This window comes from Bubalus bubalis, chromosome 5, assembly GCF_019923935.1.
Source record: "Bubalus bubalis isolate 160015118507 breed Murrah chromosome 5, NDDB_SH_1, whole genome shotgun sequence".
NCBI lineage: Eukaryota > Metazoa > Chordata > Mammalia > Artiodactyla > Bovidae > Bubalus > Bubalus bubalis.
In genome coordinates, this window is record NC_059161.1 from 30,842,923 (window position 1) to 30,860,200 (window position 17,278).

A 17,278-nucleotide genomic window follows, 5' to 3' on the forward strand; every position below is an offset into this window, starting at 1 on the left:
TGGGGCACAGAGGTGGCCACAGACAGTCAACACTTGGTGGACGGGCTGTGCTGATAAAACTGGACACTGACACCAAATCTCATTATTTCCCTGAGTCACAAATTATTACTTATTTTAAAAAATATTTTCCAACCATTAAAAAGTGTGTAAACCATCGTTAGTTCAAAAGACCAGAGAGTAGGTGAGATTTGGGCATTCTTCCATGTTTTCCTTTCCACGTGGACTTTAAAATCGGATTGGTTCTGGGATTTCCCTTGTGGTCCAGTGGTCCAGGGCAGGGGGTGCAGGTTTGATTCCTGGTCAGGGAGATAAGGTCCCACGTGCCTTGCAGCCAAAAAATCAAAGCAAAGAACAGGAGCAATATTTAACAAATTCAGTAAGGACTTTAAAAATGGTCCACATTAAAAAAATCTTTAGATTGGTTCCAGTAAAACCTTGCATGGCATTTTAGGGGGATTGAGATTTTTTTTGTATTGGAGTAGAGCTTTCACTTTTCACCTTCATGCATTGGAGAAGGACATGGCAACCCACTCCACTGTTCTTGCCTGGAGAATCCCAGGGACAGGGGAGCCTGGTGGGCTGCCGTCTATGGGGTCACACAGAGTCGGACACGACTGAAGTGACTTAGCAGCAGCAGCAGAAGAGCTGATTTACAATGCTGTGTTAGTTTCAGGTATACAGCAAAGTGATTCAGTTATACACATATATGTATCTGTTCTTTTCTGGATTCTTTTCCATTGTAGGTTATCACAAGATATTAAATATAGTTCCCTGTGCTATACAGTGCTATACAGTGAGTGAAAGTTGCTCAGTTGTGTCCGGTTCTTTGCGACCCCATCGACTATACAGTCCAAGGAATTCTCCAGGCTAGAATACTGGAGTGGGTAGCCTTTCCTTTCCCCAGGGGATATTCCCAACCCAGGGATTGAACCCAGGTCTCCTGCATTGCAGGTGGATTCTTTACCAGGTGAGTTAGGGGATTTTTATTAATTGTATTGATTAGTTTGGAAGCCTGGCCAATTTCATCTAGATCTTGCATGCTTCTGAATCACCCGCAGCTACTTAATCTTTTCCTGTTGCTATTTTACAGATGTTCTCTTCCACTGTAGCTTCAGGTGGTTGTTTGCCTGTAAGAGAACCACGAGTTTCTTTGTGTTAATTCTGACTCTGGTCACATGGCTGATGTTTCCTGTTGGCTTAGAACCACCTACCACTGATTCAGAGGATTTTCCCCATGCCAGATTGCGACTCTGGAAGTGACTGGCTTTCCTTCCTCTTCTTCTTGTTTAGTTGCTGAGTCGTGTTCTATACTTTGCGACACCATAGACTGTAGCTCTCCGGTCGCCTCTGTCTATGGAGATTCTCCAGGCAAGAATACTGGAGTGGGTTGCCATGCCCTTCTACAAGGGATCTTCTTGACCCAGGGACTGAACCCACGTCTCCTGTATTGGCCGGCGAATTCTTTACTGCCAAGCCACATAACGCCTCCTGCCTGGGCATCACCTGAGCACTGTCCGGGGCTGACTGTCGGTGATGCAGCTTTCCTGTGTGGTCCTGTCAGCGATGACCCTGTTGGGGGGTCACTGTGGCCCCAGCCTCTGGGTTCTGCACCTGCTGCTTCAGATGCTCCCATGATCTGTGCAGACCCTCTGGCCACACCTGCTCTTTTCCCACCCACAGAGGTGTGGGCTCTGACCCCTCCTGGCACTGGAGGGCCTCCTGCAGAATGGTGCCCAGAGTCTGTGGAAATGGACACTCCCAGGGTCGGGGGAACTGAGATGGCCATCTCACCAACTCAATGGACATGAGTTTGAGCAAGCTCCAGGAGATGGTGAAGGACAGGGAAGCCTGGCCTGCTGCAGTCCATGGGGTCTCATGCGTGAGGTACGTGGGGGCCTGGCCTGGTGACCGCCCACCCCACTGCCCTCACCACTGCTCCCAGGTGAGGTAACAGCTGCAAAGCTTCACTATTAGGCTGCTTTTTCTCTGGGGCCCAGACCAAGGTGGTCCTGGACTGCAGACCCTCAGGAAGGGTGTTAGAACTGACCCTTTATTGGTCTGGGGCTCACTGGGGAATGGGGCGGTGATACCACCAGACTGAAGCCCCTTCCTGTGGCTAAGGCTCTCACCTGGGGTCCAGGTGCAGTGGAAGGTAAGATGCTGGGCATGCAGTAACCGTGACCATGACCTGAGCGAGTATAACAGTGTCGGTGAGGGATGTGGCTGATGGCCTTCCTGTCCTGTGCTGAAAGCCTCAGGGAGAGAAGACAGTGGGCTCGGGGGGCTGATGGACGGCAGGGCTGTGGGAGGGGAGGGACGCCATCTTGCCTGGTCCCCTGGAAGCTGTGGGCAGACTCCGCTGAAAGCAGCCTAATGATGGGCAGCAGGGCTGCAGTGGTGGCTGGGTGCTTGGCCTCCGAGGGTTTCCTTTGACAGGGAAGGTCCTGATAGCAGAGGAACAGATAGGTCCAGATAGCCCAGAGAACTGGGCTGGGGAAGTGCTGTGGGTGTGCTGAAGGCTCTTGATCTGAGGGCCCCTGGTCCTCCTGGCAGCAGAAGCAGGCCCCCACTCTGCAGAGGAGCACAGGCCCCTCCTCTGCCACCGGAGATCTCAGGAGATCTCAGCTGAGGCCGTGCCTGTTGGACACCCCTCTCTCCTGGGGCTCCTCCCTATTGTCTGGGGTGGGCTCAGCACTGCCCCAGAGGGATGTGGAAGGAATTGCAGGGCTGGCCAATGTACAGGATGGTGGACCATGTGGGTGTGGACCCTGCAAGTGCTGGGCTGGGCATGTGGATGGAGTTGGCTGCCCCTGTGGGTGTTCTGCAGCTTCAGAGTCCATGCTGTCAGCAGCTGTTGGGCGTTTCCTTGGAGCGTGTGAGGTGAAGATGCTGGTACTTACTCGTGTGGTCCTGACGGGGAGGCTCTGGGCAGCAGGGATGTTAGGACACCCTCCAGGAAGTGCTGTTCTCTACAGCAACCAGGACAAAGGGGTGGGTGGGGAGAACGAGAGAGTCGTTAAGGAGAACTGTTCACTGAGTGTAATGGTGGAGTCACGTCCTCCCCAAAAATGTGCTGGAATCATACTCACCTTCCCCCCAACCTCAGCATGTGACTGTATTTGTAGATAAGATCTTGTTGGAAGTAACTGAGTGAAAAGGAGGTTGTTAGGGTGGGCCCCAGTCCCATAGCACTGTCCTTGTAAAAAGGGGTAAATTTGGACCTAGACACACACAGGGGGGATCACGTGAACAAGGAGGAGAGGAATCAGGGTGAGGCATCTACAAGCCACAGAACCGAACGCCGAGGGTTGCCAGAGCCTTGGAAGCTGGGGAGAGGCTCGGATAAGATTCTTCCTCACAGCCTCCAAGGGGAGCCAGCCGTGCAAACACCTGGGTCTTGCTCAGACTCCCAGGCTCTAGACTGTGAGAAAGTCAAGTCCCGTTTAAGCCACCAGCGAACAGACATGCTGAAGCTTTGAATAGGGATGGGGGCCAGGGTTGACAAGAAGCTTCTTCCCTCAGGGAACCAGTGATGGGGGAGGCTCCGGACCATCCCTGTAGGTGCAGCTGGGGCTCTACTGCCGTCCTAGCTCTGGGCATCAATGCTGGTGGAAACTCCAGAGCTGGGAAGCAGGGCCACATTGGCTCCCAGAATGAGAAGCTTCAGCTCCCTTCCTGGTGCCCTGTGGGCTCCCCCAGCCTCACCAAAGCGGGGCTGGTCCTCTGGAGAGGGGACCCCTGGCACCACTCCTAGTATATATAAGGCACTCAGCTGTTGGTGGGGTGGAGTGCGGGGACACGTTGCCCCCAGCACTTGGGGCCCCCATTTGCTGCCCCTGATCAGCCTGTTGGTCTGCAGGGTGTCAAGGGGCCCCGCTCTCCAGGCAGGGAACCAGTACAGAGGGCGCCTTGGCCACCATAGAGGTGGCCTTCCCTGAGGTCTTGCAGATGTGATCTGTTGTTGTTCAGTTGTGTCTGACTCTTTGGGACCCCATGGACTGCAGCAGGCCAGCCTTCTCTGTCCTTCACTATATTCTGGAGCTTGCTCAAACTCATGTCCGTTGAGTTGGTGATGCCATCCAACCATCTCATCCTCTGCCAGCCCCTTCTCCTCCTGACCTCAATCTTTCCCAGCATCAAGGTCTTTTCCAGTGAGTAAGTTCTTCTTATCAGGTGGCCAAAGGATTGGAGCTTCAGCTTCAGCATCAGTCCTTCCAATGAATATTCAGGACTGATTTCCTTTAGGATTGACTGGTTTGATCTCCTTGCAATCCAAGGGAATCTCAAGAGTCTTCCACATCACAGCTTAAAAGCATGAATTTTTCAGCACTCAGCCTTTTTTATTGTCCAACTCTCATATCTGTGCATGACTACTGGAAAAACCATAGCTTTGACTAGATGGACCTGGGAAGACAATAAAAACAAGAGGGTCTCTGGGGGGCGGGGGGTGGAAGCAGGAGCTTGGAAAGTGGGGATCAGTCTTGGCAGCTGCACTGGGTCAGGTTTGCTGGTCACTGATTTCTGCTTTTTGACTATGCCAAAGCCTTTGACTGTGTGGATCACAACAAACTGTGACAAATTCTTCAAGAGATGGGAATACCAGACCACCTGACCTGCCTCTTGAGAAACCTATATACAGGTCAGGAAGCAACAGTTAGAACTGAACATGGAACAACAGACTGGTTCCAAATAGGAAAAGGAGTACATCAAGGCTGTATACTGTCACCCTTCTTATTTAACTTATATGCAGAGTGCATCATGATAAATGCTAGGCTGGAAGAAGCACAAGCTGGAATCAAAATTGCCAGGAGAAATATCAATAACCTCAGATATGCAGATGACACCACCCTTATGGCAGAAAGTGAAGAAGAACTAAAGAGCCTCTTGATGAAAGTGAAAGAGGAGAGCGAAAAAGTTGGCTTAAAGCTCAACATTCAGAAAACGAAGATCATGGCATCCGGTCCCATCACTTCATGGGAAATAGATGGGGAAACAGTGGAAACAGTGTCAGACTTTATTTTTCTGGGCTCCAAAATCACTACAGATGGTGACTGCAGCCATGAAATTAAATGATGCTTACTCCTTGGAAGGAAAGTTATGACCAACCTAGATAGCACATTGAAAAGCAGAGAAAAGCAAAGCATACTTTGCCAACAAAGGTCCGTCTAGTCAAGGCTATGGTTTTTCCAGTGGTCATGTATGGATGTGAGAGTTGGACTGTGAAGAAAGCTGAGCGCCGAAGAATTGATGCTTTTGAACTGTGGTGTTGGAGAAGACTCTTGAGAGTCCCTTGGACTGTAAGGAGATCCAACCAGTCCATCTTAAAGGACATCAGTCCTAGGTGTTCATTGGAAGGACTGATGCTGAAGCTGAAACTCCAGTACTTTGGCCACCTCATGAGAAAAGTTGACTCATTGGAAAAGACCTTGATGCTGGGAGGGATTGGGGGCAGGAAGAGAAGGGGACGACAGAGGATGAGATGGCTGGATGTCATCACCGACTCGATGGACATGAGTTTGGGTAAACTCCGGGAGTTGGTGATAGACAGGGAGGCCTGGCGTGCTGCGATTCATGAGGTTGCAAAGAGTTGGACACGACTGAGTGACTGAACTGAACTGATCTGTTTAATGGGAGATCTTCAGGCCAGGGGACCCCTGGTCCAGACACAGTCCCTCCATGAGGTCCTGGATTTGAAGCAGGAGGCCAGGATTGAAGGGACCTTGTGGGGCATTTGCAGGCATCAGGAAAGCAGATGTTTGTGGCCAGGTGTTGGGATAGGCGGTGGTCTTTCCCCACTACTGCTTGCTCCCTCCCACCACACCTGCTTCCCAGTGAGGGAGTGGCTTTCTTCCCCAGAGACATCACGCGTGGCCACATGACAAGCTTTGGAGAATGGGATGCGAGTGCACATGCCTTGTGGCTCCATCAGGAGGAGCTGAAACAGGATGTGCTTTGCCCCTCATCCTGAGAGAGTTAATTCTTAGGTAGGTTGATAAGGAGTCAGGGGTCCTCAAGGAGGAGAAAGGGACAAACCTTTTTTTCTACATTCTTTGTCTTAGTCACATAAGAACATTTTTTTTTTCTTAAGCTCTGAGTTGTTATGGCAACAATCTATTTCTTCTAAGGCTAACTTCCTTTGAGCCCAGAGCTAACCAATTGCAGGACAAAGCAGTGCATCTTGCTCAAGGGTATGTTTTTCCTTAAGCTCTGTACTAATGATTATGTAACAACAATGTATCTTGCTTGAGGACCTGTTTCTCCTTCCTAAGAATCTTCTGACTAATCCTGTTATCTTAAAATGTATGTTGGGGGAATGGGTCTGGTAAGACCTTTCTATTGTTAGTAACCAATTGAAAAAGTATATAAGCCCTTGATAAGACTGGCGAGGGGGGCACTCTCTGCCCCCTTCTGGTGTCTATGTCAGAAATCTTCTCTGTCCTTTTCCACTTTAATAAAACTTTTGCAACATGAAGCTCTGAGTGACTGAAGCAGAGTCTTTGGTCCTGAAGTGAAATTTTCTCCTTCTGAGATCACGAATCCAACACCATTCACCCATACGCCTTCAATCCCTTTCCCCTTCTGTCAGCTTCCTGCAAAAACATGGTCACAAACATGGTGGCATGATTCAGCTGGGTTAAGTGCTAAGTCACTTCAGTCGTGTCTGACTCTTTACGAACCCATGGACTATAGCCTGCCAGGTTCTGGTGTCCATGGGATTCTCCAGAAAAGAATACGGGGGTGAGTTGCCATGCCCTCCTTTAGGGGTTCTTCTTGACCCAGGGATCGAACGCTTGTCTTTTATTGCATTGGCAGGCACATAACCCAACTCAGTGGTAAAGAATCCACCTGCCAATGCAGGAGATGCGGGTTGGATCCCTGGGCAGGGAAGATCCCCTGGAGAAGGAAATGGCAACCCAGTCTAGTATTCTTGCCTGGAGAGTCCCATGGACAGATGAACCTAGCAGGCTACAGACTGTGGGACTGCAAAGAGTCGGACATGACTTAGTGACTGTGCTAAGATGTTTCAGTAGTGTCCGACTCTTTCTGAACTCTTGGACAGTAGCCCTCCAGGCTCCTCTGTCCATGGATTCTCTAGGCAAGAATACTGGAGTGGGTTGCCATTTCCTCCTCCAGGGAAACAACAATGGCCCAATCAAAATTTCTTCCTTATAGTTCTGGAGGTCAGATGTCCCAAATGGGCCAAAATCAAGGTGTGGGCAGGGCAGCTCCTCCTGGAATCTCCAAGCAGCATCTGTTTCTTGCCTCTTCCAGCTTCTAGAGGCACCCACATCCCTCAACTTGTAGCCCCTCCTCTATCCTCACCATCAGCAGCCCAGCGTCTTCTCCCTGGACGCTGCTCCACTCTCATTTGTTCTCTTTGACTCAGACCCTCCTGGTCCCTGGAGACCCTCATGATGACCCTGGACTCACTTGTATAATCCAGGATAACCTGTATCCTATTGGCAAAGTTCCTGTAAGGTCACTCTACATGGATTCCAGGCATCAAGAGGCGGGTGTGTTTGGGAGGTCATTATCCCGCACACCGAACTGCACACAGATCATCATCGCCTGGATGGAGGCTGCACCTCAGCCTGGGATCTGGAAAGAGAAGGTCAGGTTGAGCGGAGTTGAGCCCAGCTCAGTCTTCCCCAGGGAAGTCTGGTGAGCTGCAGTCCATGGGGTCACAAAGAGTGGGACACGACTTAGGGACTGAGCAACAATAACAACGGTCTTCTCCAGATGTGTCCTCTTCACCATGGTTTCTGCTAAGAGCACCTCCATCCCACCACTGGTCTTTACAGACAGTGCCCTGTTCCCTGACCTGGTCTCTGTCCCCAGGCTGGGTCTTCATCTGAAATCTTTTGCTTTTATCTGAGAGGAGGTGCATCTTTGACCCTAGAATTTCTGGATGCCCCTTTCCCCCTCCCGTGAACAGACCTTGCAGTACTTCTGATCAGATGTCGCTGGTGAAGGACAACTCAATGCCAAAGATCCACCTCTGAGCCTCTTCCCCAGGGCCACATGCATGCTGGGTGCAGACCTATCCTCCCGGTTGTCTCTGGCATATGTTTTAGACATTGTTTGTCTATGCTGTGGCATGGTCATAGCTCTGGAAGCCTCCTACAAGTTTTCCCTCTGCCAAAGCCAATGTTGAGATGCTGACATGGTCATCATTCAGGTACCACTTTCTGCATCTGTCAGCTCAGGCTGCAGCACAGACACTCCCAGCATCTCAGACGCTCACAACAGCTGCTTATTTCTTGGTCGCCTTCTGTGGGGACCGCAGGCTGACTCCTCTTGTGCTCCACCTCCTGCAGTGAAGCACCCAAGTCAGGAGGATGGACAAGCTCTGCCCATGGGCGGCTTGGGAAAGGAGGGGGAACAGATAATTGTGAACAAACAATCAGTCATCAACAGGGGTTACATGAAAACAATGTAACGTGGTGAATACAGGCTTAAATACAATTAGACGTGCTTTCTCGCTGCAAGAATTCTCAGAACATTTAATAGGCCAACTGTTTGGTATGTTCCCAAAGGGCACTCTGGAACAAAGCCTCTTACAAGTACCTTTAATCAGAACCATCCCCCTGACCTACAGGACTTACTGACACGCTGCCAAGCCCACCTGGGAGATGCTGCAAAGGGTGAATTTGGAACTGACTTGAGGCACAGAAGAATTGCCGCTTTTGAACTGTGGTGCTAGAGAAGACTCTTGAGAGTCCCTTGGACTGCAAGGAGGTCAAATCAGTCAATCCTAAAGGATATCGACTCTGAATATTCATTGGAAGGACTGATGCTGAGGCTGAAGCTCCAATACTTGAGGAGAAGCGCCAACTCGTGGGAAAAGACCCTGATGCTGGGAAAGACTGAAGGCCAAAGAAAAAGGGGGTGGCAGAGGATGAGATGGTTGGATGGCATCACTGACTCAACGGACATGAGTTTGAGCAAACTCCGGGAGATGGTGTAAGACAGAGAAGTCTGGTGTGCTACAGTCCATGGGGTCACAAAGACTCAAACACAGCTTAGAGACCGAGCAGTAGGCACCTTGGGATATTGTGGGTTTGGTTCCAGATGGCGATAGAGCAACTATTGCAATAAAGCAAGTCATACGAAGTTTTTGGTTTCCTAGTATGTATAAAATTTATGTTTATATCACACTGTCACCCACTAAATGAGCAATAGCATTATGTCTAAAAAAACAACATACGTACCTTAACCAAAAAATATTTTATTGCTGAAAAATACTAAATGATTGCCATAGTAGCATCAAAGATCACACAACAAATATAATAATAATGAAAAAGTTTGAAGTGTTTCAGGAATTCCCAAAATGTGACTCAGAGACTCCAAGTGAGCAAACGCTGTTGGAAAAAGGGTGTTGATAGACTTGCTTGACACAGGGAAGCCACCAACCTTCAGTTTGTATAAAAACCCACCGTGCCTGCGAAGCTTAGTGCAGCCAGGAGCGCCTGTGCCCAGTGATGGCATGATTATACGGAGACGTTGGGTGTAGCTGTGTCAGCAGGGTCTGAAGCCAAGGGAGGTGGCAGAATCCAGAACGGTTTTATTTCCTGTGGGAGCTGGGGTCCTGCCCCCTGGGGCAAGGGCTGGGCGAGAGGCTGTGACACGGCTGAAGGGCATGACAATGGCATCCGGGGTCTGTGAGGGAGGACGTGACAGTGTCCAGGATCCATTGCTCCAGCTCAGAAGATGCTTCTGTGTCCCCAGAGGGGCAGCGAAGGTGCACTGGTCGTTCTGGCTTCAGGAACAGCCCAGCCCAGCATCTCAGTGGCTCACAACAGCTGTTTCTTTCTCGGCTGTATCACGAGAGGGCTTGGTTGACCCCAGCGCTGCTGGACTCTGCTGGTCTTGACCTACTGGATTCCAGGAGCACAGTCAGTCCTGGGCTGAGCAGGAGTGGCCGGCTTCCCCAAGGGTGCTGAGTGATGACTGGATTTAAACCCGTGGGCCTGGTCTGTGATTCCAACCCTTTTTAGGACTGGAGCCTGCCATGGGGCGTCTATAAAAAGCTCAGACACTCGGATCATGAGAAAGGTCACTTGGGAGTGGGCAAGTCGTGGTTCCCTGGTGAGTAACCATCCCTGATCCCTTGGAGAGCAGGAATCCAGCAAGGAGACGACAGTACAGAGAAAGTACCCACAGTAGTTTATTGTTAAATTTAGAAATAATCACTTTTTGGTGTATTAAATACTTGCAATATTTAGGAGAATCTGGGATATTCAATTACCCAACAGACTAGCCTTGTGCTTCTACATTAAAGTTATAAATAATTGATTCAGGTTTGTAATTTTAAGTTGAGTGACATAGGGCAACTTCACTAAGCATGAACAGTATTTTAATTTGAAGATTTTTCTATATTTATCAGTTTAATTTATTGGGATTATATGGGTTCAGTTCAGTTCAGTTCAGTCACTCAGTTGTGTCCGACTCTTCGTGACCCCATGGTCTGCAGCACGCCAGGCTTCCCTGTCCATCACCAACTCCTGGAGCTTACTCAAACTCATGTCCATCGAGTCAGTGATGCCGTTCAACCATCTCATCCTCTGTTGTCCCCTTCTCTTTCTGCCTTCAGTCTTTCCCAGCATCAGAGTCTTTTCCAATGAGTCACTTCTTCCCATCAGGTGGCCAAAGTATTGGAGTTTCAGCTTCAGCATCAGTCCTTCCAATGAATATTCAGGACAGATTTCCTTTAGGATTGACTGGTTGGATCTCCTTGCAGTCCAAGGGACACTCAAGAGTCTTCTCCAACACCACAGGTCAAAAGCATCAATTCTTCGGAGCTCAGCTTTCTTTTGGAGAAGGAAATGGCAACCCACTCCAGTGTTCTTGCCTGGAGAATCCCATGGACGGAGAAGCCTGGTAGGCTGCAGTCCATGGGGTCGCACAGAGTCGGACACGACTGAAGCGACTTGGCGGCAGCAGCAGCTTTCTTTATAGTCCAATTCTCACATCCATACATGACTACTGGAAAAACCATAGCTCTGACTAGACAGACCTTTGTTAGCAAAGTATGTCTCCGCTTTTTAATATGCTGTCTACGTTGGTCATAGCTTTTATTCCAAGGAGCAAGTGTCTTTTAATTTCATGGCTGCAGTCATGATTTGCAGTGATTTTGGAACCCAAGAAAATAAGGTCTGTCACTGTTTCCATTGTTTCTCCATCTATTTCCCATTAAGTAATGGGACCAGATGCCATGAACTTAGTTTTCTGAATGTTGAGTTTTAAGCTGACATTTTCCACTCCTCTTTCACTTTCATCAGGGTTTTTCTTCTTTGCTTTCTGCCATAAGGGTGGTGTCACCTGCATATCTGAGGTTATTGATATTTCTCCCAGCAATCTTGATTCCGGCTTGCGCTTCATCCAGCCCTGCGTTTCGGATGATGCACTCTGCATATGAGTTAAATAAGCAGGGTGACAATATACAGCCTTCGTGTACTCCTTTCCCAATTTGGAACCAGTCTGTTTTTCCATGTCCAGTTCTAACTGTTTCTTCTTGACCTGCATACAGATTCCTCAGGAGGCAGGTCAGGTGGTCTGGTATTCCCATCTCTTGAAGAATTTGTCACAGTTTGTTGTGATCCACACAGTCAAGGGTTTTGGTATAGTCAATAAAACATAAGTAGATGTTTTTCTGGAATTCTCTTGCTTTTTTGGTAATCCAATGGATGTTGGCAATTTGATATCTGGTTTCTCTTCCTTTTCTAAATCCAACTTGAACTTATATGGGTTATTTAACAAATAATTGGAGGAGGTTTGTTTCATCTTAATGTGGAAGTATTTCAAGAGGAAATGCAATTTACTCCCTTCAGTGTTGTTCAGTCACTAAGTTGTGTCTGACTCTTTGCACCACCATGGACTGCAGCATGCCAGGCTTCCCTATTCATCACTATTTCCCGGAGTTTGCTCAAACTCATGTCCATCAAGTCAGTGATGCCATCCAACCATCTCATTCTCTGTTGCCCTTTCTCCTCCTGCCCTCAGTCTTTCCCAGGATCAGGGTCTTTTCCAATGAGTCAGCTCTTTGCATCAAGTGGCCAAAGTATTGAAGCTTCAGCTTCAGCATCAGTCCTTCTAATGAATATTTAGGCTTGATTTCCTTTAGTATTTATGGTTTGATCTCCTGGCTGAGTACTCCCTTATCAATGTTTAAAATGTTTACAGAAATTTAATAACTATCCCTTCTTTAAAAATTATGGTAGTGGGGCTCTTCCCTGATGGTCAAATGGTTAAGAATCCACTGCCAATACACAGGACATGGGTCTGATTCCTGATCCGGGAAGATCTCACAGCCTCGGGGCAACTTACCCATGCACCACAACTAGCAAAGTCTGTGTGGCCAGAGCCTGTGCTCTAGAACCAAAGAAGCCAACACAATGAGAAGCCTGAGCACCATGATGAAGAGCAGCCCTGCTTGCCGCAACAACTGAGAGCCCGCACGCAGCATTTAAGACCCAATGTGACTAAAAATGATAAATAAATCTTAAAAAATTATGGTTGCAATTTTAAAGTAAGGTACAGAATAGTAAGGTTTCTCTGTGTTACTCAGATCTTAAGAAACAGCTGGATTTTAACTTTCTAAGTATGAGACCTCTTGGCTGGATGGCTGTGGCGTGGAGTGGAGGTGGGTGGGGATTAAAACAAATTATCTGATAAAAAAAGTTAATGTCATGTAAGAACAGCTGGACAAAAGCTATTTCTGTGTCTCAATACTTGAGAAAATGATGAGGAGGCTCCTATTTCTCCAAATATCTGTCTCTGACCCTTCTTCAAGGGAACCCATCTGTTATCAGTTAGCTGCAGCTGCATAACAAACCACCCCAATACTCAGGGCTTAAAACAGTAAGTGCTGGCTATCGTTCATGTCTCTTTGGTCTGCAGTGGGTCAGGTAAGGACCCTGCAGGCTGGGCTGGCTCCCTTCACCCCATGCTCAGGTGTTGACTGGCTATAAACTGGACACCTCAGCCTCCTCCACAGGCCAGTCTGAGCTATTTTTGGAGCAGAAGTAGGATGAGGAGAGAGGCAGAGAGAAAGAGCAGTTTTCCCAGGCTGCTTTGGACCAGCGTACTGCTGCATCGCTCAGCCTGGATCCAAAGGGTGGAGGCGGAACTCCGCCCTTGTGAGATGCTTGCAACACAGGCTTGCTAACGAGGTGTTGGGGGCAGAGGAAAAGGCCAAGTTCTGTGGACTCTGAGACACTCTCTGTTTTTTTTTTTTAAATTATTTTATTTTAAATTAGAGGATAATTACAATATTGTGATGTTTTCTGCCATACACCAACATGAATCAGTCACAGGTATACATCGTTCTCCCACCTCCTAAACTGCCCTCCCATCTCATCCTCATCCCACCCCTCTAGGTCAGCACAGAGCACCAGCTTTGAGTTCCCTGCATCATACGGCACTTTCTGTTCTTAAGGGACTGCTCTTGGTGTGCTGGCAACAAGCCATCATGGTCATTTAGAGTTTTCTGTTTGTTCCCTGGGTCTTGTGTGTTCTGCATGGAGATCCTCACGAGACTATAAACTTATTGATCCCTCTGCCACCCAGTACAAACTTCACCTTGCTGGGGCTGGGGCTGGAATTCCTCCTGTACATGCTTTCCACGGCCATTTGGTTGTGGACTGTAGCTCTCATGGGCAGTCCATCTAAACTTCTGAGAAGCTCTGTGCAGATTTCATAAACCCAGCATTTGAATCATTGACTCAGATCTCATGATGTGAAAGGTGAGGTGTGGAATTTTCAGAAAGACTGAAATCATGGCAGTATACCAGCATATCTTCTAGCGTCTTGGGTCTTAAAGGTAGCATGGTATAACAGCCAAGATACAGGGTCCTGGAGAGCAGGGGCGCTTTGCCTGGGCCGAGCCTGCGGCTGCTGCTCCCCTGAGAAACCCCATCAGTGCCTTTCCACGTCCCCAGGGATGAGGCCCAGCCTCCGCTCTAAGTCCACAGGCTCTCGGCTGCTGCGGCAGCCCTGACCGTGACTCCATAACCCTGCGGTGCCCCAGAGTGCTGTTTGTCCTCAAACAAAACCCTCTCTTCGGCTTGTCTGGGCAGGTGGGGGTGAATCACCCATCTCTTCTGGGGGTCCCCACCCTGCAGTGTTGCAGAAGCCTCCAGGCCTTTCCTAACTCAGAGCTGGGGTTGCACGTGCTGCCCTCTGTTCTGACAGGCCCTTGGGAGCTGACTGGAGGCCTTGCTGCTGTGAGCGGGGTCCTCAAGACCCCCTTAATGGGCACTGCAGAGACCCAGCACCCCCTCCCTACACTTCCTCTGCCCTTCTTCCTCCTCACCTGGATGCCCTGAGCTTCTCAGAGCACCGGCAACGCAGACTCTGCGTACGTGTGTGTGTACATGTGTGTGAATCAGCATATGTGTGTCTGCAGGTGAGTATGTGGGACTGTATTTGTGTATGTGTGCATAGGCTGTGCATGTGAGTATGTGCAAGTGTGTAGGTGTGAATGTGTGCTGCATTCAGTACACCTGTGTATATATACTCATGTGGGCACATGCGCACACATGTAGAGGTGTGCATTTGGGTTTGGGCCTAGATATGTGTGTGTGCACACAGGTGAATGTATCCATGTGTGTGTGAATGTGTGCGTGCTGTGTGTGAGTACGTGTGTTCCCAAGTGTGTGCCCATCGTACCTGTGAGAGTGCACACGTGTGTGTGCAGACAGACACCTCAGGCTGAGTAAGAGCTTACACCTACGCTTGTAGCCATGACCTTGAACTCACAAGAGCCGAGAGGCTCACGGAAATCTCCGTGTGGAGGGTTTTTTGGGGGTGAAAGTGGGGTGTCTGTCCCGGTCCTCACCCGTGTGCACAGGCAAGGCTGGAGCGCTAGGACAGGGTCTGGGGCCTGGGGACCAGGGGGCCCGGCTGGAGGTGGGTCCTGGGAACAAGGGGCTGTGGGTCTGGGGGTTGGGGGACAAGGGGTTATGGTGGAGGTCAGAAGGCTGGGAGGCTGGGGGCCAGGGTGTCAGCAGGCCTGCGGGTGTGGTGACCTCACACCCCCAGGGACCTGGGCCTTGGGAGGGTGGGGTGGGGTCAGCCTCGGAGGTGCAGCCTGGCTGGAGCCGCGGCCGTGTTCTGCTGCAGCCCTGCCAGCAGCGAGGGTGCAGCAGACAGAAATGGCCCAGCTTTTCCCGTCAGGACAGATAAACAGTAGGCCTGCTGTTTATTTTTGCCGAGACCACCGGCTCCTCTCTCCAGAGTTGAGGGAGTCACCCAGGACGTGATGAAAGAAGCTCTTCATCTGCCTGGGACAGCGGGTCCTGTTGGCTGCCCGCTGGACCTATGTCTGGGGGATGGTGGTGTCCGGGGTACGTGGTGGGGATTTGGGACCTGAAACCTCTGAGCCCGGCTCAGTATTGGCTCCAGGCCGGGGCACCAGGGAAAGGGTTCTGGGCCTCCGGGTGCCTCTGGCGGTGCGGCCGGTGCTGGACACTGGCTGGTGGGGTCAGGGCTGTGAACGTAGAGCCCACATCGGTGAGGGCTTGGGGAGGCACGTGGAATGGGGGTGGACTGAGCTGTTGCGGGGCTGGAGAGGGGGTTCTGGGGGAGGTCCAGCAAAAGGCAGAAAGGAGGCTGCGGGGCGACCCATGGGCCTGCAGCCGGTGCCTCTCCCTTGCCTGTCCTGCCCCACCTGGGCTTCTGGCCCTGCCCACAGCTGCTGGGGATGGCATCTCAGGGGTGGGAGGGTGGCGTCTGGGGCCACCCGCTGGGATCCACCCCAGCCCCTGCTCCCTGTCCCCACTCCCCTCCTTCTCAAGGGCCCCAGACCAGCACCTCCAACCATGACGTGGCAGAAAGAGTTACTGATCTGGCTGGCAAGTGACTGGGGGCCTCACGCCTGTGTCTCCACCTGGGTAGTGGGTGGAGGACGATTGACGACCCAGATGCCTGTGAGGTTCTCCCACCCTGTTGGGGGGGCGAGTGGCAGTGCCTTCTGGAAAGAGGGCCCCCGCCCGCCAAGCAAGCCTCGTCTCGGATCGCTGTGTGTCCCCCGTAGGCGGTTTCCTTACCAGGACAACAGTCTAACGACGCCCCTCTAGGCTGTGGGGGTGGGGGTCAGGGAGAACACAACTCCTCCCTGGGACAGCTCAGTGCTGCCCTGCTTGTGGTGAGCACTTGGAAGATGCTGGCTCTGCCTACTGTGGTCAGCGCTGAGCCTAAACGGGCTGCATCAGCAGCTTTGGTCAACCTAAGGGGTCAGCCTTCTGAGCCCCTTGGTACAAGGCCTGACTTCGTCTAAGCGGCGGGCTGATTCCCTCGCATGGTCATTGCACATAGGCACCAGCAGAGGGCGCCCGCGCTCCACACACAACTTGGCCCTCCCAGCGGAGGCCGCGTGGGGTGTGCGGGAGGCTGGGTGGGGAGCCCGCCTTGGATATGGACACGCAAAGGTGCAGGGACTAGGAGCTTGGGGCCTTGGGCCTGGTCTCCGAGATGTCACCATGACTGGGGTGGGAGGGGCAGGGGTGAGGGGCTGCTGGCCCATGCCCTCCCGGCTGGCCTGCCTTTCGAGCATCCACGCTTGGCCCTGCGGAGCTAATTCTGGTGGACAGTGCACAGAGAGGCGTCTGGGCCACCGCATGCTGCTCCACAGTGCGGGCAGGGAGACTGAGGCAGTCGGGCCAGGGGCTTGCTCAGGGACACACAGCCTGCAGCTCTTATGGGGTCTCAGACTGAAAACCGAGTTGGCAGCCCCTTCCAGGTTCTAACCATGGGGGTGTTCCAGGGATGGGAGAGGGGTTCTGACCTTTAACATCCACAGAGATGGCTTTTCTGCTCCACCTTGTTTTGATCTCAGAGTCTCAGTTCCATGAGAACCAGAGTTGGTCCAACCTACCTGGGGTGTGGTGGAGTGGGGCTCACTCACTGTGGCCTGCTCCACCTGATCTGAGAGCAGCCACCCTTCCTGGCTGAGACTGGGTGGACAGAGGCCTAGAGGTGCCCTTCAGACTGGGGGGAGGGCACCCAGCCTGTCTGCTGTGAGGCTGGTACCATTAGCACAGAAGAGGCCAGGTGACCAGCGGGCTCTGAGACCTGGGTGACACAGGCATGGGACCTGCCTCCAGCCGAGGGCAGCAACAGCCTCCACCGAAGTAAGCCGAGATGGGAGCAACTTGTCCTTCAAAGTTGGCTGGGACGCCCTGGAATGAGCAGAAATGAGTATCCCTCCCCGGTCCAGAGCTGATGGGGTGGGGCTGGAACTTTTGGAAATCATCACAGAAAAACATTTGGACCCAGA